Source organism: Eubalaena glacialis, chromosome 6 (genome assembly GCF_028564815.1).
Source record: "Eubalaena glacialis isolate mEubGla1 chromosome 6, mEubGla1.1.hap2.+ XY, whole genome shotgun sequence".
Classification (NCBI taxonomy): domain Eukaryota; kingdom Metazoa; phylum Chordata; class Mammalia; order Artiodactyla; family Balaenidae; genus Eubalaena; species Eubalaena glacialis.
In genome coordinates, this window is record NC_083721.1 from 124,401,295 (window position 1) to 124,424,781 (window position 23,487).

At 37.8% G+C, this 23,487-nt stretch overlaps 1 pseudogene; it reads left to right on the forward strand.

Moving 5' to 3' along the window:
* Positions 1-23,089, forward strand: part of LOC133093047 (small ribosomal subunit protein uS17-like) — a 59,750-nt pseudogene extending 36,661 nt beyond the window's left edge.
* The last annotated feature ends 398 nt before the right edge of the window (positions 23,090-23,487 follow it).

Here is a 23,487-nt window from a genome sequence, read left to right on the forward strand (position 1 = left end):
CGTGCCTAGAGCCCGTGCTCCACAGCAAGAGAAGCCACCACAATGAGAAGTCTGCGCACTGCAACAAAGAGTAGCCCCCACTTGCTGCAACTAGAGAAAGCCCGCACACAGCAACGAAGACCCAATGCAGCCAAAAAATAAAAATAATTAAAAAAAAAGATTGTGAGGACTAAACAAGACAATGTATTTGAATTTAGCACCACTCCTGGCATGTGAGGTACATGTAATAGTTGTCAGTAGTTATTATTATTACTATGTGACTTAACATAATAAAAGGAAAGATCCTATTTTGGGCTCTTTTAGGAAAAAATAAACACCACCGTACTCAATTCCTTCAAGTAACATAAAGTTGTTTGTTTTCTAGGAGTAAACACAGAAATAAAGGCAATGCAGGACAAGGTCTCAAAAGAACCCACGAACCATCGGAGAATAGAAACCACAGTCAACCTGACTTCACAGTAACCAGATCGCCATACTGGAGTGTGGTTCAGGCTCCAGGGCTCTGAAGAGACAAGAGTTAATTGTGCTTCTTTCTTATAACAACCTGGTCACATTCTCTGATGAATCTTTTTATGAAGATTCTCCTACCTCCACTGAGATGACTCCTCTCACATGGCCAGTCAAATCCTGAGAGTGAAGGTTGGTTCCAAGCCATTCTTTGGATTCACCCCTTCACCTGTGAGCCTGCAGATGGGCTATCCTTGGATCAGATGCCCATCTAGTCAGCAGCTGCCAGTGAACAGAGTGGAATTTGGAAAGAAGGTAGTTGTAGCATGGAGAAATTTGCAGAAGGAGTCTTGTAGATGGGGACTGTACATAGAAATGGGGGTGGAAGACTTTGTAGATTGTATGAAGTGTGGCCTATCCAGGAAACAGAAATTTCAAAAATTATCTAAGAAATTAATAATAAAAGTGATCATTTAAAACAACTACTCAGGCATCAATATACCAAATGCTTCCAAGAGAAGGATTCTTGGGTTAGGCAGGCCAGCAAAAAGGTTGTTACATTCATACTAGGATGATGTGTGAAGACCTGATCCAGGACTACAGGAATGACAATGGGGAGGATGAGTTCACCCCAAATATCTAAACAAATTAGTATGACTTGATAACTGACCAGTTAAGTGTTAAAAGGCCTTTTAGCAGAGTGGGTGAGAGCATATACTTGGTGCTTTGAGAGTCTGAACAACATTGTATAATGTTCATATTTTCTCATTTGTTAACTGTGTGACAACTAAGTGTTGTGTATACATTTCAAACCTTGGTTTCTTCACCTGTGAAATAGGGTTACTCACAACAGTAGCTGCACGGTGTTGGTGGGCCAAGCAGATGAGATCACGCATGTGAAATTCTGAGCTTAGAGTGTCATTTAGTAAGTGCTCAACTCATGTTACCAGCTTCCATTAACTCTATCAGAAGAGGAGTCTGAGGACTCCAAGAGATTTAGATGGAATCCAGGAGAGTCAGAGGCTCAGGAGGGAAACTGATCCTCCTTGGGTGGTTTGTGGTACAAAAGAGTCTCGAGCTGGAAAGGCCATGAGGGCCCTGAACACATGGAAGGTCATTAACTTGGAAGAAGGCAAGAGACAGAACAAGAGAGTGGCATTGGGGAGAAAAAGAGGATGATGTCGGAAGGTAAGCTTCCTAGAGGAAAAAGCAGAGAGATCAGAGAGAAGAGGACTGCCCCTTCCCCCCGCTAGAGGCTGAAGAGAAGTGTCAGGAAAGCGAATAGAAAAGGCTCTCCACGAGAGGGTCCCAAGATTCATTTAGAGGAATGTGTAATTTAACTAATTTCAACTATGTTTAAAATTGTGTGTTTGTTGTTGGTCTTTTATCTCCCTGCAAGAATATAATTCTCTGTAATTAACTGGGAAGTTCAATAAAAATGATTTTAATTTATGTAAAGTGGTCTGTGAACAAAATAAATCATGCGGAAGTAATGTTCTTTAAGTATTACACTGTACATGAGAATATTTGGGGGATTATAATACAATGACACATATTTTAAATTTGCTTACTTCTGTGGGTTGTATCATTCAATACCATAACACAAGATGGAATTCATTCTCACTGGAATCAATTGGTAATTCTGTAATATGTGCTAAAGATCACTACTTTCTACCTAGATTCTCAAGCCATAAATTTAGGAGAATTTCCTTCCTTTTTTCTCAGTGGTGCTATACAACACACACACACACACACACACACACACTCACAATCAATCATCAAGACTTGTTGCTTCCGTAGCTTAATTATCTGTCAGAACTGTCCCCATTCCTACATCCCCACTGCCACTGCCCTAATCCAAGCTGCCATCTTCCCTTGTCAGGACCACTGCAGGGCCTATGAGCCAGTATTGCAAATTCCACTCCTGTTCTTCTCTGACCCTTCTCCATTCTGTTATCTAGAGACATTTTGTAAAAACACAAATATAATCATAAATGTCCACTGCTTAAAACCCAACAATTGCTTCCCCTAGGCCTTAGATGAAATCAAATCTCTTGGACACAGTTTATACAGTCCTTCACACCTGGCTCCCCTCTACTCCCAGAGCTTCATCTTTCACCACTCTGATATGTATTCTATGTCCCAGTTGTACTGGGCTCTTTCCAGTCTGTGGCTCATCTCTAGTCATCTTCCTCACCTCCTGACCTTATGCTTACCTAAGACAAGTCTAACAAGTCTAACTATAAGGCCCACTTGGGCATTCTTCAAGTAGAAGTCTAAATCTCCCTTTCTCCAGGAAGACCTGGACCCCAAATCAGGATAAGTCTACAATACTATTCATTCTATTATTTTTTTGCCTCTTATGGCACCTGTCACACTCATAATTACTTACTTATTGTCTGTCTTTCTCATTAAGCTGCATACTTATTGAAGGCTGGGACTGTGTCAGTTTCGTTTGCACCCAAAGCTGCAATAATAAATAGCAGGATCTATTGTATAGAAGAAACACAATATTTATTGGCTAAGTTGAATTTTTGGAAGAATACTATCAAACCAAATGGTAGGAAACATTTGTATTATCACTGAGTAATTCTATTAATCATTTCAGTTATTTGTCTGTAGAGCCCATTTTTATCATTATAATATGACATACATGTCAAAATATAAACTAAAGGGCTTTTATCTATATGCACGTCAAATCAGATAAGAAATGCATTCTTTAAAATGGAGATATATCTTTTTAAGATTGTGATTTCATATGCATGTTGGTCTCATAATCATTTAAAGGATTTTAGAAATACACAAAACTGTTTTCTACAAATATATCCTCTTTGTTACTAATTTCTTGGCAAAATAAAAACTTGGTAGAATTTCCTCTGAATTTTTTCCCAAAAACTTCTCTATAACCCAAATCCTTTCTTTATTCTAAATTAATATAATTTTTCCATAAAAAAGTAATTTCTTAAGAGGAGGAATAAACCGTGTGACTTGGTACTTGAATATTTCCACTTATGCTAGTAAGACAGGAATGGCAGGGGAATATGATAAATGAAAATTATGCTTTATTGTCAAAATGAGCCAAACGGTATGGTATGGCAAGTATGAACGTTTGAAGCTCAGAGATACAGGGATTTTCTAGGAAATACATACCCCAGATAGTCAAAGGTCGTTTCAATTCAATCCTAAAATAATGGAGCCTAAATTATTAAATAGAATCTGTCTCAGACACCCAGAATTAGACCAGAAGCCAATTAAGTGTTTAATGCTATTGGGTATCATGAACTAATTCTCCCAAACTCCAGAGACAAGTTTCTTTCTAACCCAGTCCTAAAAATAAGAAGCCAGAGAACAGTCTTAGACTATTTTATCTCATTTCAGTTTATTAATCGACTTGATTCCTGCCCTTGTTGGGGGTGAGGGCAGTGGGCACAAGCTATGACAGGGTAAAAAGGCATTTTAAAATTAAAATTATGGCTTTCCATGGCAATCAACGAGAGGTTCCTGTCTTCAGAACATTTACTTCAAAGATTAAAGCGCAATACATTTTCATGGTTCATGTTAAAAAAAAAGAAAAAAAGACAGACACTATTTCACTCCAGTTAATGACCATGGCCACCGTAGGCCAAGAGCACAAGTTCAACAAAGCCCAAACTCCCTGGCCATCCAGGTCTTCCGGTCACACAGGTCTTTGAGGTTTTGACGAGAGTGAAATTTTCAGATTTAATTTAAGTTTAAACTTAACAGCCAGGATCATGGCAGAAGTCAACATCAGCAACTAGAGGACCTATATCATCTTTATTCCATGGTTTTGAACTCTTGTAGGGAAGAGATCAAAGTCTTACCTTTGCTAATTGGGAATAAGATAGGCAAATGAAAAAGTGATTATTCCTGCTTTTACTTCCAAATACCCTTCTCTATGTATGCAGATGTCGCTTTTTTCTGTTATCAGCTTGAAGCTGCAGAGGAATCTCATATATCCTCCTGTGACTAGGGCTGGTGTCTTAATGTTTGCTCTGCTATGATGTTAGTTCTACCTGGTGAAGATGTAAGCCTCACCCATCCCTACATCTCACATTCCAGTACCTCCACTGCACCTTCTTCTATTTAGGGGGAATTATATCCTCTCTTCTCAAGACATTAAATCTTCTCTACTTTACTTGGTTCAGCTGGCAACTTCATGTGAATGCTGAACATTGGCTTCTTAACCACTTCAATGATTTTAGAAATATATAAAACTGGCAACTTTGTCCAAAATGGGAAATCTGTTGTCTTTGCTGGACCAGAGATTCAAGAAAAACTATCCTCTCTGCACTGGAGAAACTGTCCTGACCAAGGCTACCAATGATCTCCTAAAATCAAAACAAAAAACTTCTTCTGGGCTTTCATCTTTCCATAATTTGGCACTGATGACCAATACCTTCCTCCTGAAATTGTCTCTCCCTTTGGTCTCCAGGACTACACACTCTCCTGGTTCTCCTCTAACCTCACCAAATAGTGGACCATTTATTCTCAGTCACATGAGAAGGTGCTTCCTTTTCTGTCTAGCCCATAAAAGACCCTGAAGCATTAAATGGCTTATCCTCTCTTTTTATCCAACACACTGTCCTACCCATACACCATCAGTCACCTAAAATAGCTAAAGATTTCCCCATCTCCATTTTCAGCCCAGGACTCATTCTAGAGCTTCATGCTTATATACCCAGCCACCCATTCAATATTTCTGCTCAACTATGATGCAGGAAGTTCAACTTCAACATATTTGAAACAGAGGTGTTCTCCCTTCTGCACTCTCCATCTTATGAAGGGTACCACTTTCCACCATCAAGTCATTAAAGGGAGAAGTATGGTATCTATCAGGATCTTCTCTTTTCTTTGAATCAAATCCTGTTGATTCTTCCTCTTTATATGTCCTTTGTAACTTCTCCACCTCTCACTTTCCTTTCTGATATTTCATACCTGCATGTTTTAAGGTCTCGTGATGGTCAACATGTATTCATAAATGGTCTCTCTGCTCATTTTATCTCCCTCTCATCAAATTTTCACTAAAGTAATCTTTAAAACACAGATTTGAACATATAATCACCAGCTTAAGGCCATTTAGGGGCTTCTCTTAGCCCAGTGGTTCTCAAACTTTAGCTTGCTTCAATCACGTAGAAGGCTTGTTGAAGCACCGATTGTTGGGCCCCACCCCCAGAATTTCTGAATCAGTTGGTTTGGGGTGGGGCTGATAATGAGCACCTTTAATAAGTTCCCAGGTGGTGGTGTTGATGCTGCATTGAAACTACACTTTGAGAACCACTGTGTAACTGACAGTATACATTTCAAACTCCATAGCCTGGCGTACAGGGCTTTGTCAACCCATCTCTCCAGCCATATCTCCTAACCACCACTATCAAGATCTGAGAAATGGGCTCCAGATGCATGAAAGTGCCTCACTGCTTCTTGTCTCCTTGCCTTTGCTTAGCTATTTTCCTCTTCCTCCTTTTCCTTCCTCTTTCCCTGCTTAATTAATATCCACCCATCTTTCAAGGCCCAGATCAAGTGTCATCATCTCACTGAGGTGTTTCCCAAAACTGTCTCCCCACCACCACACACACACACACACACTTTGGTCGAACTGGCTAATCCTTTCCTTGGACCTCATTTATGAACTGAGCCTACTCTTCTCACAGAACACATATCTCTTTATCACACTCAACTGCCTGTCTCCCCCTTTAAATGTTAAGGTCTTATGAGCAGAAACTCTCTTAATAGTATGTATACCTCCAGTATGTAGCAGAACATCTATAATATTCTAGAAATGCAATATTTGATTGTGGAATGAAAACAGATGACATGAGTTAAACTATTTTTAAGCCTACACAGTCCCACATATGCTACTCTGTACCCTTGTGTAAAGGAAACTTATGAACTAGAAAAAAATATCCAAGGGTATTTTACCTTTTTAGTACATGAATAATATGGAGAAGAGAAGCAGAACAGATTAAACCTTCTTCTTTCTTCTACTTAATGAATGTAGACACTAAGAATAATTTGGCTAATGGAATATTAAGCCATACAACTGATTACATAGCAATTCCATAAGAATAAAGAGACTCCAGTAATTCTATTGCATTCTTGGCTATATTGGGTAAGGCCAGCATTAATTTATGATGCATGTACCATGCTTAAATAAAAAGGATCAGGCCATCTTTACAAAGAAGAGAAATAATTCACTTTAAACAGGGCATGAAATGGGTGGAAGAATTAGTTCTAACTATAAATTACGGAATGGCCAACCAAAATGAAATCTTTATATTCCTACTGGGTCAGAGATATAAATCCCTGCATGTTTCATAACACATTACCCAAATGTTTTGAATAGTTCATCTATTTTTATTTTTAAAATACAACACAAAATAGAATAGCCAATAACTATAGTATAAAATATTGTGCTAAGTACAGTGGAGGATTCAAAGCAGAGGTCAACATCACCCCCACCCTATATGGCAACAGGGGCTCTATTGGTATTTGGGGTAGGATAATTCTTTACTGTGTGGGATGGTCCAGTGCATTCCAGGATGTTTAGGATTCCTGTTATTCATCTACTAAAATACTGGTAGCCTCCCCTAGTTAATGTAACTAAATGCCTCTATACTTTCCCAAACACTTCTAGGGGTAATATCAGCCACAGTTGAGATTTACTGTATGAGAGTTTCCTTGACAAGAGGGTTCTTTGTGAAAAACTGGGATACTTTCACTCCCTGGCTATCCCACCCCATTTTGAAGGGTATAAGAGAGAAATGAAGAAGAAATGCTTTAAATTTTCTATTTTTTTTTGGTTAACACACATGCTACTCATATAACTCACTAAGTTTACATATGGTAATGGTAATATCTAGTAATTAGTTACCAGAGGAATAAATATTTCTTGCACTGATGTCAGCTATTATAAAAATTGGACAATAATTATTATCTGGCCTGGACTCTATTTTTAGACAACAGGCACATAACAGAATGCTTCATTTTCTATCAATGCATAAGTATTCTTATGCCAGAGTTTATAGAGGGCTAGCTTAAATTTATTTATTGTAGTCAAAGTAAAAAAGGTGAATAGATTTAGACCATGACTCCTGGCTTTGATCTTTAATTGCGCAGAGCATTTGATTTTTGTCAGTTTACTCACATGTGATTAGAACTTGTTTAACTCCTGAAAATGTAAAATATGCTGATAAGTCAGAATGTCAATTTGTTAATTCACAGTGGGGCTTAGACTTTGTTTGGGACCAGAATGTTTGTGTCCTCTCCTCAGGACAGTTTAATAAGCCCAAGTCATAATTAAAAGGCTGTGCATCCATCTCTCCCACTTCTACCCTTGTCCTTGCCTAGCCTTGCCTTCTCTAACTGCATCCTGACCTGATGTATCCTGTTGTCCCATCTCCAACCTGTGCTCGACTAGTTATCCTTGTAATGTGTATCTTTAGAAAAATTAAATGATAGTTTTACTCCCCTGCTTAACCCCTCCAATAGCATCCCATTGCTCTTAAGATAAAAAAAACATAAAGATGTTTTTCAGAAAAATAAAAGCTCAGAGACTTAGTAGCAAGCAGGTCACAGCTCTAAGAACTTCTAAAAGAAGTTCTTCAAACTGAATAGAAATGATAACAAATGGAAACTGAAGGTGATACAAAGAGATAAAGAATACTGAAAATGGTAAGTATGTGGGCAAATATAAAAGCCTGTCTATTTTTTCTCTATTTCTTTAAAAAAACACTGAATTTTACAGCAAAAATAATATTACATTGTGGGTTTTCCAATATTTGCAGAAGGAAATTATATGATAAAGGGGGTAAAAGGAATTATATTTTTTAAGGTTCTTTTATTCTACATAAGGTGATACATAGTAATTCCAATTAAACTGTATTTTATGTCCTAGAGCAACCTATTAAAAAATTAAAACAAAAACATATAAGTAAAAATCTGACATAGAAATTAAAATGAAATAATAAAACATTATTTGAGTGATGAAAAATGAAGCAGAAAATAGGAAAAGAAAAATCGAAGAAACAAATGGAACAACAAGAAACCAAATAGCAAGACTGCAGGCTTAAATGGAATCATATCAATAGTTCCATTAAATGTAAATAAACAAAATAATTAAATGACAAAAATTGTCAGACTGCATAAAAACATAAGAGTCAAGTATACCACATATAAAGACGCAGATTGAAAGTAAAAAGACAAAAATTATAAACCATTCAAACAATAAGTAGAGAGAGAGTGTGACTATAGAAACATCAAACAACATAGATTTCAAGAAAGAAGTACACAATTCAGAGCAAAACAAAAAAAAAAGAAAGAAGTATTACCAAAAATAATGATAAATGGGACAATTCATCAGAAATACTTAAAAATCCTGAAAGTGGTCTATTTAATAACAGGACTTCAAAATACAGTGTTAAAGTCCACACCCCAAAATGATGTTCAGATGATCATTGATATGACGAGCAATTTAAAAGCTAAACCTCAAAGCTTCCCAGAGGAAAACAGAATGTTTTCACAATCCTGAGGTAGGCAAAGATTTCTTAGTGAAGATCAAAAACACTAAAGAGAAACGGAAAAAAAAATATATATATATATAATTCGGACTTCATCAAATTCAAAACTTCTGCTTATCCAGTGATACTCTTACAAAGATGAAAAACAAAGTCCAGACTGAGAGAAAACATTCTCAGCACAAGTGTCCAACAAAGCACTTGTATCCAGAATCCAATAAAGAACACTTACAATTGAATAATGCATGAAATGCGATTTAAAAATGGGTAAAACTTGAACAGACATTTCACGAAAATAAGATAAATAAATGTTCAATAAGCCCATAAAAAGATGTTGAACATCTTAAATCATTATAAAAACAGAAACTAGATTCACAATGATAAACCACTTTATACACCATGAACACCAAATACTGGCAAAGATGTGAAGCAGGTGGAACTCTACTTCACTCAAGGGGACTGTAATATGACTCAATCAATTTGAAAAATTGTCCTTTTATTAAAGTGTTAAATATATACCTAATATGTAATCCAACAATTCCAATTCTAAGTATTTATACCTAAGGGCTTATAAAAGAATGTTCATATGAACTTTATTTGTAATAGTCAAAAACTAGAAACAATCAAAAAATTCATCAACAGGAAGCTGGTAAAACAAATTATGGTATATTGATTCAACAGGATGTTACTCAGTAATAAAAAAGAACCAACTAGTGATACATGCAATAACATGCTTGAATCCTACAAACAGATATTATACAGATGAAGTCAGACAAAAGAAAGAATGCATATTTTATGATTCAGTTTATATGAAGTTCAAGAGCAGGCAAAAATAATGTATACCTATAGAAATCATAATTGTGGATGCCTGTGGGAGCAAGAATTGACTAGAAGTTGGAGAAAGAATTTTCTGGAGTGATGGAAATGCTCTGTGTCCTGACTGGAATAGTGGTTATGTGGGTGTAGACATCTGTCAAAACTCATTGAACTATGTACTTAAGATCTGTACATTATAAGAAGTTTACCTGGAGAAGAGCCTGAACCTAGATGGAGGAGTAGAAGGACATGCTCTCACTCCCTCTTGTGAGAACACTAGAATCACAACTAGCTGCTGGACAATCAACGACAGGAAGACACTGGAACTCACCAAAAAAGATACCTCACATCCAAAGACAAAGGAGAAGCCACAGTGAGATGGTAGGAGGGGAGCAATCACAGCAAAATCTAATCCCATAACTGCTGGGTGGGTGACTCACAGACTGGAGAACAGTTATACTACAGAAGTCCACCCACAGGAGTGAAGGTTCTCAGCCCCACGTCAGGCTTCCCAACCTGGGGGTCTGGCAAGGGGAGGAGGAATTCCTAGAGAATCAGACTTTGAAGCCTAGTGGGATTTGATTGCAGGACTTCGACAGGATGGGGGAAACAGAGACTCCACTCTTGGAGGGCACATACAAAGTAGTGTGTGCAGTTGGACCCAGAGGAAGGAGCAGTGACCCCAGGAGAGAGTGAACCAGACCTACCTGCTAGTGTTGGAGGGTCTCCTGCAGAGGCGGGGGGGGGGTGGCTATGGCTCACCATGGGGACAAGGACACTGGCAGCAGAAGTTCTGGGAAGTACTCCTTGACGTGAGCCCTCCCAGAGTCTGCCATTAGCCCCACCAAAGAGCCCAGGTAGGCTCCAGTGTTGGGTTGCCTCAGGCCAAACAACCAACAGGGAGGGAACACAGCCCCATCCATCAGCAGTCAAGCAGATTAGAGTTTTACTGAGCACTGCCCACCACAGCAACAGTCAGCTCTACCAACCACCAGTCCCTCCCATCAGGAAATCTGCACAAGCTGCTTAGATAGCCACATCCACCAGAGGGCAGACAGCAGAAGCAAGAAGAACTATAATCCTGCGGCCTGTGGAACAAAAACCACATTCACAGAAAGATAGATAAGATGAAAAGGCAAAGGGCTACGTACCAGATGAAGGAACAAGATAAAACCCCAGAAAAACAACTAGATGAAGTGGAGATAGGCAACCTTCCAGGAAAAGAATTCAGAATAACGATAGGGAAGATGATCCAGGACCTCAGAAAAAGAATGGAGGCAAAGATTGAGAAGATGCAAGGAATGTTTAACAAAGATCTAGAAGAATTAAAGAACAAACAGAGATGAACAATACAATAACTGAAATAAAAACTACACTACAAGGAATCAATAGCAGAATAACTGAGGCAGAAGAACGGATAAGTGACCTGGAAGACAGAATGGTGGAATTCACTGCTGTGGAAGAGAATAAAGAAAAAAGAATGAAAAGAAATGAAGACAGCCTAAGACACCTCTGGGACAACATTAAACGCAACAACATGCACATTATAAGGGTCCCAGAAGGAGAAGAGAGAGAGAAAGGACCAGAGAAAATATTTGCAGACATTTTAGTCAAAAACTTCCTTAACATGGGAAAGGAGATAACCACCCAAGTCCAGGAAGCGCAGCAAGTCCCATACAGGATAAACCCAAGGAGAAACACACCGAGACACATAGTAATCAAATTGGCAAAAATTAAAGACAAAGAAAAATTATTGAAAGCAGCAAGGGAAAAACGACAAATAACACAAAAGGGAACTCCAATAAGGTTAACAGCTGATTTCTCAGCAGAAACTCTACAGGGCCAATAGGGAGAGGCATGATATACTTAAAGTGATGAAAGGGAAGAACTTATAACCAAGATTACTCTACCTGGCAAGGATCTCATTCAGATTTGATGGAGAAATCAAAAGCTTTACAGACAAGCAAAAGCTAAGAGAATTCAGAACCACCAAACCAGATCTACAACAAATGCTAAAGGAACTTCTCTAAGTGGGAAACACAAGAGAAGAAAAGGACCTACAAAAACAAACCCAAAACAATTAAGAAAATGGTCATAGGAACATACATATCGATAATTACCTTAAACGTGAATGGATTAAATGCTCCAGCCAAAAGACACAGGCTTGCTGAATGGATACAAAAACAAGACCCATATATATGCTGTCTACAAGAGATCCACTTCAGACCTAGAGACACATACAGACTGATAGTGAGGGGATGGAAAAAGATATTCCATGCCAATGGAAATCAAAAGAAAGGTGGAGTAGCAATACTCATATCAGATCAAATAGACTTTAAAATAAAGAATGTTACAGGAGACAAGGAAGGACACTACATAATGATCAAGGGATCAATCCAAGAAGAAGATATAACAATTATAAATATATATGCACCCAACATAGGAGCACCTCAATACATAAGGCAACTGCTAACAGCTATAAAAGAGGAAATCGACAGTAACACAATAATAGTGGGGGACTTGAACACCTCACTTACACCAATGGACAGATCATCCAAAATGAAAATAAATAAGGAAACACAGGCTTTAAATGACACAATAGACCAGATAGATTTAATTGATATTTATAGGACATTCCATCCAAAAACAGCAGATTACACTTTCTTCTCAAGTGTGCACGGAACATTCTCCAGGATAGATCACATCTTGGGTCACAAATCAAGCCTCAGTAAATTTAAGAAAATTGAAATCATATCAAGCATCTTTTCTGACCACAACACTGTGAGATTAGAAATGAATTACAGGGGAAAAAACGTAAAAAACACAGACACATGGAGGCTAAACACTACATTACTAAATAACCAAGAGATCACTGAAGAAATCAAAGAGGAAATCAAAAAATACCTAGAGACAAATGACAATGAAAACACGACGATCCAAAACCTATGGGATGCAGCAAAAGCAATTCTAAGAGGGAAGTTTATAGCTATACAAGCCTACCTAAAGAAACAAGAAAAATCTCAAGTAAACAATCTAACCTTACACCTAAAGGAACTAGCGAAAGAAGAACAAACAAAACCCAAAGTTAGCAGAAGGAAAGAAATCATAAAGATCAGAGCAGAAATAAATGAAATAGAAACAAAGAAAACAATAGCAAAGATCAATAAAACTAAAAGCTGGTTCTTTGAGAAGATAAATAAAATTGATAAACCATTAGCCAGACTCATCAAGAAAAAGAGGAAGAGGACTCAAATCAATAAAATTAGAAATGAAAAAGGAGAAGTTACAACAGACACCGCAGAAATACAAAGCATCCTAAGAGACTACTACAAGCAACTCTATGCCAATAAAATGGACAACCTGGAAGAAATGGACATATTCTTAGAAAGGTATAACCTTCCAAAACTGAACCAGGAAGAAATAGAAAATATGAACAGACCATTCACAAGCAATGAAATTGAACTGTGATTAAAAATCTTCCAACAAACAAAAGTCCAGGACCAGATGGCTTCACAGGTGAATTCTATCAAACATTTAGAGAAGAGCTAACACCCATCTTTCTCAAACTCTTCCAAAAAATTGCAGAGGAAGGAACACTCCCAAACTCATTCTATGAGGGCACCATGACCCTGATACCAAAACCAGACAAAGATACTAAAAAAAAAGAAAATTACAGACCAATATCACTGATGAATATAGATGCAAAAATCCTCAACAAAATACTAGCAAACAGAATCCAACAACACATTAAAAGGATCATACACCATGATCAAGTGGGATTTATCCCAGGGATGCAAGGATTCTTCAATATATGCAAATCAATCAATGTGATACACCATATTAACAAATTGAAGGAGAAAAACCATATGATCATCTCAATAGATGCAGAAAAAGCTTCTGACAAAATTCAACACCCATTTATGATAAAAACTCTCCAGGAAGTGGGCATAGAGGGAAACTACCTCAACAAAATAAAGGCCATATATGACAAACCCACAGCAAACATCATTCTCAATGGTGAAAAACTGAAAGCATTTCCTCTAAGATCAGGAACAAGACAAGGATGTCCACTCTCACCGCTATTATTCAACATAGTTTTGGAAGTCCTAGCCATGGCAATCAGAGAAGAAAAAGAAATAAAAGGAATACAAATTGGAAAAGAAGAAGTAAAACTGTCACTGTTTGCAGGTGACATGATACTATACATAGAGAATCCTAAAGATGCTACCAGAAAACTACTAGAGCTAATCAATGAATTTGGTAAAGTTGCAGGATACAAAATTAATGCACAGAAATCTCTTGCATTCCTATACACTAATGATGAAAAATCTGAAAGAGAAATTAAGGAAACACTCCCACTTACCATTGCAACAAAAAGAATGAAATACCTAGGAATAAACCTACCTAGGGAGACAAAAGACTTGTATGCAGAAAACTATAAGACACTGATGAAAGAAATTAAAGATGATACCAGCAGATGGAGAAATATACCATGTTCTTGGATTGGAAGAATCAATATTGTGAAAATGACTATAGTACCCAAAGCAATCTACAGATTCAATGCAATCCCTATCAAATTACCAATGACAGTTTTTACGGAACTAGAACAAAATATCTTAAAATTTGTATGGAGACACAACAGACCCTGAATAGCCAAAGCAGTCTTGAGGGCAAAAAACGGAGCTGGAGGAATCAGACTCCCTGACTTCAGAGTATACTACAAAGCTACAGTGATGAAGACAATATAGTACTGGCACAAAAACAGAAACATAGATCAATGGAACAAGATAGAAAGCCCAGAGGTAAACCCACCACCTATGGTCAACTAATCTATGACAAAGGAGGCAAGGATATACAGTGGAGAAAAGACAGTCTCTTCAACAAGCGGTGCTGGGAAAACTGGACAGCTGCATGTAAAAGAATGAAATTAGAATACTCCCTAACACCATACACAAAAATAAACTCAAAATGGATTAGAGACCTAAATGTAAGACCGGACGCTGTAAAACTCTTAGAGGAAAACATAGGAAGAACACTCTTTGACATAAATCACAGCAAGATCTTATTTGAACCACCTCCTAGAGTAACTGGAATAAAAACAGAAATAAACAAATGGAACCTAATGTAACTTAAAAGCTTTTGCACAGCAAAGGAAACCATAAACAAGATGAAAAGACAACCCTCAGAATCAGAGAAAATATTTGCAAACGAATCAATGGACAAAGCATTAATCTCCAAAATATATAAACAGCTCATGCAGCTCAATATTAAAAAAAACAAACAACCCAATCAAAAAATGGGCAGAAGACCTAAATAGACATTTCTCCAAAGAAGATATACAGATGGCCAAGAAGCACATGAAAAGCTGCTCAACATCACTAATTATTAGAGAAATGCAAATCAAAACTACAATGAGATATCACCTCACACCAGTTAGAATAGGCATCATCAGAAAATCTACAAACAACAAATGCTGGAGAGGGTGTGGAGAAAAGGGAACCCTCTTGCACTGTTGGTGGGAATGTAAACTGATACAGCCACTATGGAGAACAGTATGGAGGTTCCTTAAGAAACTAAAAATAGAATTACCATATGACCCAGCAATCCCACTACTGGGCATATACGCAGAGAAAACCATAATTCAAAAAGACACATGCACCCCAATGTTCACTGCAGTACTCTTTACAATAGCCAGGGCATGGAAGCAACCTAAATGCCCATCGACAGACGAATGGATAAAGAAGATGTGGTACATATATACAATGGAATATTACTCAGACATAAAAAGGAACGAAACTGGGTCATTTGTTGAGACGTGGATGGATCTAGAGACTGTCATACAGAGTGAAGTAAGTCAGAAAGAGAAAAACAAATATCGTATATTAACGCATATATGTGGAACCTAGAAAAAGTGTACAGATGAACCGGTTTGCAGGGCAGAAATTGAGACACAGATGTAGAGAACAAACGTATGGACACCAAGGGGGGAAAGCCACGGGGGGATGGAGGTGGTGGTGGGATGAATTGGGTGATTGGGATTGACCTGTATACACTAATGTGTATAAAATTGATGACTAATAAGAACCTGTTGTATAAAAAAATAAATAAAATAAAATTCCAAAATTAAAAAAAAAAAGTTTACCTCAATAAAAATAAATATATTCCTTTTGAAAATCCAAAAAGGGGAAGGGAGGAGTTATCCAGTGAAATGTAGTAGAACTGAGAGACAATGTTTAAGATCCCATAGAGAATGGACTTGAGGACATGGGGAGGGGGAAGGGTAAGCTGGGACAAAGTGAGAGAGTGGCATGGACATATATACACTACCAAATGTAAAATAGATAGCTAGTGGGAAGCAGCTGCATAGCACAGGGAGATCAGCTCAGTGCTTTGTGTCCACCTAGAGGGGTGGGATAGGGAGGGTGGGAGGGAGATGCAAGAGGGAGGAGAGATGGGGATATATGTATACGTATAGCTGATTCACTTTGTTATACAGCAGAAACTAACACACTATTGTAAAGCAATTATACTCCAATAAAAATGTTAAAAAAATCCATTTGAAAATAAATATAAACTTATAGCTATACTCCGAAAGAAATAGTGAATCAAGGAATAAAAGTATACGTTTCACTGTGCTTAATAAGTATATTAACATTTCAGCTGATCCTGCAAATAAAATATAGTAACCTGTTAGAATGCTTAAATTCTTGTGACTGACATCCCATGATTTATAAATTCATATATATCAACAAATAATGTAGAATATTCCTTTGAATTAAGTTACTAGTCTATAATGGTTTGGAATAAGAAATTAATGTAACTCTCAAAACTGAAATATCAAAGTTTATCAATGTTTCATGAATATTTCTCCTGTAATAAATATATTTCTAAGGTCTAAATCTACTATTGGCATTAGTGTTCTGCACCCATAGAAATCTGAGCAAATGACAGTGTCATGTACTAATCTGTAAAATAAAATTAATGTTTTAAGATGGTATCGTGCCCAGTTTGCAAAGAGTTCCTCTGAGGTGTTTTACAATATTCTGCTAAGGAAGCACTGATCATGAAGAACGAACTAAACAGTGTTATTTTTTTCAGTGCAGAAGAACTCAAGTTTTTCTATGTCTTAACATCGTGGTTTGTAAAACCAGAAGGATGTATGAAATAAGTCCTGCCTCTTGATCTGTAAGAGAAAACTTTTAAGTGTTGATTTCTTTGATACACGTAAAAGATGGAGAATTAGCTGCACCTGAAGTAGTTAATCATACAAAAGGACTATTTCAATACATAAAGGGTTAACGTTCTGTGTAGGAAGCCAAAAATCAAGTACTAATGGTCAGAACCAAAGCTAAATGAACTTTCGCTGGGCATGAGGATGAACTTGAAACATTTGCAGTTGTTCTGATTCATTGTGATCAAAGTCTTTGTTCTATTCTGTCCTCGAAAATGTTTTCTTAATTTCTAAGTTTTTCTCTTAGCCCGAAACAGTATTAGAGAGCGTAACAACTTCTCAACAAATGTATGATGAATAAACTAATACACAAACTACATGGAATAGCAGATAGGGAAGAGTGAAAGAGGGGTCCCATAGTGTGTCTCTGGAAGAATGGCGGTGCCACAGACAGAAACCACTGGCTTGAGGAGTGGAGATGCTGTAGAGGGTAACAAATTCTTGCAGAATGTCTTCTCACAGAATCAAGCAGTAAGTCCTGAAATTCGAGACCTAAGCCCTGCCCTCGGAGACAATATTAGGTTGGCCAAAAAGTTTGTTCGGGTTTTTCCATAAGATGGTACGGAAAACCCAAACAAACTTTTTGGCCAACCCAATATATCAACAGAATATCCTTTCCTAGTGTTGTCAGGCTGAGAATATTTCAGAGAATTTTTGTCTGTGTCATCAGATGTTTCAGCATCAGAGTCAGGAAATCAGCTTAGCTGGCAGATCTTTCTCAGAGCTCAGTTTAAACAAAGTTCCTGACGGCGAGTGCATTAAAACTGAGATAATGAAATGAACATGAATCATCAGCCAACAAAGGGAGTAAAGAGGAGGACTGGCTTAAGTTCTAATTTAGGGATGTGTCTTTTACATGTGCCCATTATTGTTAAAGCCCCGTGTAAACTGATCATTCATCTGTGAGGATGCCGCTCAGACTGGAGGAGAGAAATGCGGGCAACATTGTCCCATAAATAAAAACATCATTTCCTGAAAATTTTGCTCTAGGAAATTCCTACTTACTAAAATAGCTAAATTAAATATTTTCAAGTGAAACAACTGCGTCCCCCTCGCTAACCTCCGGCTCATCATATTACTGTTCTATTTCCTAAAAGAAAGAAACCTTCGATTGTGAATTATCAAAGAACTCTGGAGTTTGCATGGTACTTCATCATTATTTTTCTCCGCACGAAAACAAAAAAGAGACTAGTAGAATGCAAAAAAAAATTCATATGTTTCAACAAGGTAATCAGTTTTTCTGAATGAACAATAGTGTTCAAAATGGAGGCTTCCCCACACAGCATTGTAAAACTAATTTAAATAAATAAATAAATAAATAAATAAATAAATAAATGGGGGCTTCCCTTGCAGGTCTATGGGGACCTGTAAGTATTACTGACCCACAAACACATGCATCAGAAGCCATGGCTGTGCTCACTTCACATTTCTTCGTGAGTCTGTGCGATACACAATCTTATCTTTATTGCATGGTATTATACAGTGGTAGAAATTTTGGGGAGCTATATAAAAAAATTCTTCCCAGAATCCGCTAGAGACAGTTTTTTTTCTTCTTTTCCAGCTCAGTAATTTGTATTTGGGCAAATTTCAGTTTGGATATTTGCAGCCTGTCAAAGATAATGATTTCATCCTTTAAGCTCTAGGCTCACTTTTTCTTTTAAGTAATGAGGATATCAATTTTCTTTTGGAAAAGAACAAGCAAACTGAGGAAACTTCTTATGGTCCTTCCAAACTGATAACTACTCCCCCACAGAGATGCCAGCTTCTGTCTTCTTTGAGCAAAGAGCTTACCTATTCTGGCATTGATTTTTCTCATTTGAAAAGATGTATCGTTGGAATAAAATGGCATTTCTCAAGATAGGTCTGTGGATACTAGGTCCTGTTTGGTGTAGAAAAACCTACTGCACTGTCAGATTTTTTTAAAAAGATGTTGCCACTTATAAGACCTGTGTTACAGAGGACAAAGGGGACCGTTTTTCACCCAAAAGTTGGAGACTCCACACTCCAGTTCCTCATCACATCAGAACCAGGATTTCTTATGCATATGAACGCCATCAAATCTCTGCCCCATGGTCAGCAGAGAGGAGGGCCCTCAGCTCTCAGCAGCAAAGGTGAGGCTGGACTATGTAATCATAAATCAACAAATTACAAAAGGCTATTTAGAAAGGGTTCTGCTAAGATACAGATGAAAGAGGCCACAGTATTTACACAGTAAAATATTAATCAGTAAGTTTTGTTATCAGTAAAGAGGTAACAGGGCGTTTCTAGGAACCAATAATCTCTTTGTTGGTTCAGATATTAATGTTTTGAATATGGGACATGAAGTTCTGTTGATTTTGGAAGGCATTTATCTGTTTAGTGATTCTTTAAGTATAAAGGGTCCAAGTTCAAAGAATTCTGGTAAACAGGGCTCCTACCCTTGGAGAGTGTACATGAACAAACTGAAGGCTCTCTGTAAGCTGTGTTTAACTGTGTTTCCCAAACATGTTTAACCACAACATGTACTTGCATCCCATGGAAATAACCTCCTTAGAACAGTCTTTGGGAAACACTGACCTCAAATAATTTCCAAATCCTGATATATATTCTGAAAAGAGGCTAAACCTCAGTAGACTTTGATTTCTAGCCTTCCAGACCAGGGAAAAAATAACAACAGTGTTTCAATGGTTCCTTGTTGTTTTCAGATTTCTTCTCTCAAATACATTTTAACTGATCTTTACAATTCCATGAAATGGGTTTTATTTTAAAATGACACGAGGAAACCACAACACTCAAGAGACTGCTGCACTTGGTTTCAGTGGAAAATCACCTGACCTCACAATAATAGTCATAAACTGCTCAGTTTGCAAGATCTTCTCTGGCTAAAGCCATGCCACGCTTCCATGTCCCTAAGATGTCAATTCCTTGAAAATTGCCAGCCAAAATTCCCCATGCTTCCCACATAGCCCTATGCAGTAACTACCTGTATGCTCCAAATGACTCCTACTTCCCTCACTCTCTCAAAATTTGGAGAAGTGCTATATTATGGAAATAACACTAGTTAGACACTCCTGGGTTCCAATCCTTACCCTGTAAGTCATCAACTTGAAGACCTTGCAAGTTACTTTTTTTTAGGTTTTTTTTTTAAAAATTATTTTATATTGGAGTATAGCTGACTATGTTGTGTTAGCTTCAGTTGTACAGCAAGGTGGTTCAGTTATATATATATACATATATCCATTCTTTTTCAGATTCTTTTCCCATATAGGTTATTACAGAGTATTGAATAGAGTTCCCTGTGCTACACAGTAGGTCCTTGTTGATGCAAGTTACTTTTTGTAATTTCATTTACTCCTCTTGAAAAGAGAATGATGACATCTATACTTTCCAGGGACAACAGCGTCTTGATCTAGAATAGAGACCTTCAGTAGAACTGATATTCCCTTGACCTCTTCCCCACTCTCATTTTCTTACACCATCAACAGAATTGCAAACAGCTAAAAATGAAGATTACATTGATATTTATTGCTGCAAAACTGTTATCTTGAGAAAACAATGGTGAATAGAGAAAGGAGAAGAGCCATCTCAGCACCATCATTACCCACAGCCCTTCTGCAAAATGTAATCTTCACTATAGGACAAAAGCAGTATGTTCCAAGACTGTGAACTACAGTGACTACAATGGGGTAGAGGGCTTTACAATGGACTCCCACTTCTCAGGCAGGAGAGGCCTTCTGACTATACTTAGAATGGAGTTAGGAAGTGAAGAAAGAAAAGGCCAAACATTCACACCACTTCTTCAGTGAAACCCAGTAGCACTGCATGGGTGTATTTTGAAAAATAAAGGGTATTCTTTTTCTTCCTTCCTTCCTCCATCCTTCCCTCCCCCTTTCTTTCTTTCTTCCTTTCTTTCTTTTTTTTTTTTTATAAATTTATTTATTTATTTTATTTATTTTTGGCTGTGTCGGGTCTTCGTTGCTGCACGCGGGCTTTCTCTAGTTGCGGCGAGCGGGGGCTACTCTTCGTTGTGGTGCGTGGGCTTATTGCTGTGGCTTCTCTTGTTGCAGAGCATGGGCTCTAGGCGCACGGGCTTCAGTAGTTGTGGCACATGGGCTCAGTAGTTGTGGCTCGCGGGCTCCAGAGCGCAGGCTCAGTAGTTGTGGCCCACAGGCTTAGTTGCTCTGCGGCATGTGGGATCTTCCCGGACCAGGGCTCGAACCCCTGTCTCCTGCACTGGCAGGAGGATTCTTAACCACTGTGCCACCAGGGAAGCCCCTTTCTTTCTTTCTTTCTTTCTTTCTTTCTTTCTTTCTTTCTTTCTTTCTTTCTTTCTTTCTTTCTTTCTTTCTTTCTTTCTTTCTTTCTCTCTTTCTCTCTTTCTCTCTTTCTCTTTTTTTTCATTCATTCATTCATAAAATATTTATTGACCATTTACCAGGAGTCAGAGGAATAAAGGAAATTGTGATTTTTCCATCTTCAGTCCTCAGTTACTGCAGTCCTGGGGTTGTCTTCTGTGTCCCAGGAAGCCGTGGGGTGGCCAGCACCAAAGTGAACAGTAGCTCATGGTGGCCCTAGAAGAGCAGAGGAACATACGAACTGGAATGGATATGAGTCAACCTCCCTTTTTACTAAAAAAGCCAAATCCTCTCCCCAAAAGAGGAGTTTACTAACCCAAATGGATTTTTAAAGAATCAGTCTGGGGTGATTAATTTTTTATGAGAGATTGTAGAAAGACTCATGTACTATGCATTATTTAGCAAAGGATGGCCACATTTTAAAAATGATTATTGGATACATATTGCACATAAAAAATAAACTATTTTTTTAGGAAAGTTATGTGGCATAGCATTGAATATTGGGTGTCAGAGAAGTGGAACTATCTGTATTTTTACTTCCAACTTATTTGTCACCGAAGCCAATTCTGAAATAAAAGATCTATGGTTGTTTCTTTTGATGTTGCATAGAAAGAACTTTCCCCAAAATTACAGGTGGCTTAGTGTGTAGGCAGTGCAGTCATGAGTGTTTTAGTTAATGTATGGTTTGTTTTGCAAAGACTTTTGCACATTTAAAAGAAATGTTCATGGATTTCCAAATGCTATGTTGCTGTAGCAAGACATTTAGAGCAATCATTACCTCCAGCTATGATTTCCATCTTCCCCACCACTGCTCCCTGTGTGTGCTTCTTTTATATTTGACAGACTTTCTGCATTTTTAGCCACCCTGACAATAATTATGTAGTTGGTGAGCAGCAACCATTAAGTTTAGGTGCATTTAGTTCCTACTTAGTCCCAGTTATATGATCACGAAGCACTTCAAGAAGTAAAACAAAATCAAGCATTATGACAATATAAAACCGAGAATTTAAATGAAACAAGGAAAAGAAGTTATTCTGAGTGAAGTACAAGATAAAACACATCTTTTATGGGGTTCTTTTTTAATGTAATAAGTTACCTTAGAACAAATTATTTGAAAATAATTTATGAAATTACCATCAGAACACATATCTATAAGCTATAGCAAAGACTTTGTGAGATTTTTAAATCTTCTGAATCTTTTTCTTTCTTAAATATTAAAACATTTTACCTTTTTTCAGGCGGCAGGGAAGACGGCGGACATTCAGGTGGAGAGTGCCTACCAAAAGCAATCGACCGTCTTTCAAAATAAGAAGAGGGTTCTGCTTGGAGAAACTGGCGAGGAGAAGCTCCCGCATAACTACGGGAACATTGGTCTGGGCTTCAAGACACCGAAGGAGGCCATCGAGGGCACCTACAATGACAAGAAATGCCCTTTTACTGGTAATGTTGCCGTCCAAGGGCGGATCCTATCTGGCGTGGTGACCAAGGTAAAGATGCAGAGAACCCTTGTCATCCGCTAAGACTACCTCCACTGCATCCGAAAGTACAACCGCTTCTAGAAGCGCCACAAGAACGTATCCGTGCATCTTTCCCCCTGCTTCAGGGACGTCCAGATCGGCGACACTGTCACAGTGGGCGAGTGCCCTCCCCTAAGCAAGACGGTGTGCTTCAATGTGCTCCAGGTGACCAAAGCTGCCGGCACCAAGAAGCAGTTCCAGAAGTTCTGAGACTGGACCCCTGCCCACTGCCCCAAACAAAGTAAAGTATTATTCCCAGTCAAACAAAACAAAACAAAAACATTTTAGCAATATTGTCTCAAAATAGAGTTACTATCCAGTAACTCCACAAAGGGGTTTTCATTTTTTTCTCTGTAGGATCTCAGAGTGCATATTATCCCATTTTAAGACTCCATTCAACGTGTTCTTTATAACAGGTTGTTTAGGAATAAAACACAATTAATGTAGAATGGCATCTAAATTATATTCTGCTTGAAATGAGCAAATAAAGTCAGAAGATTAATATATTAAAACTGTATACCAATGTCTTCAGCAGGCATATTGTATGTGTGTATGTATACATATATACATTTATGTGTGTGTATATACATATATACACATATATACAT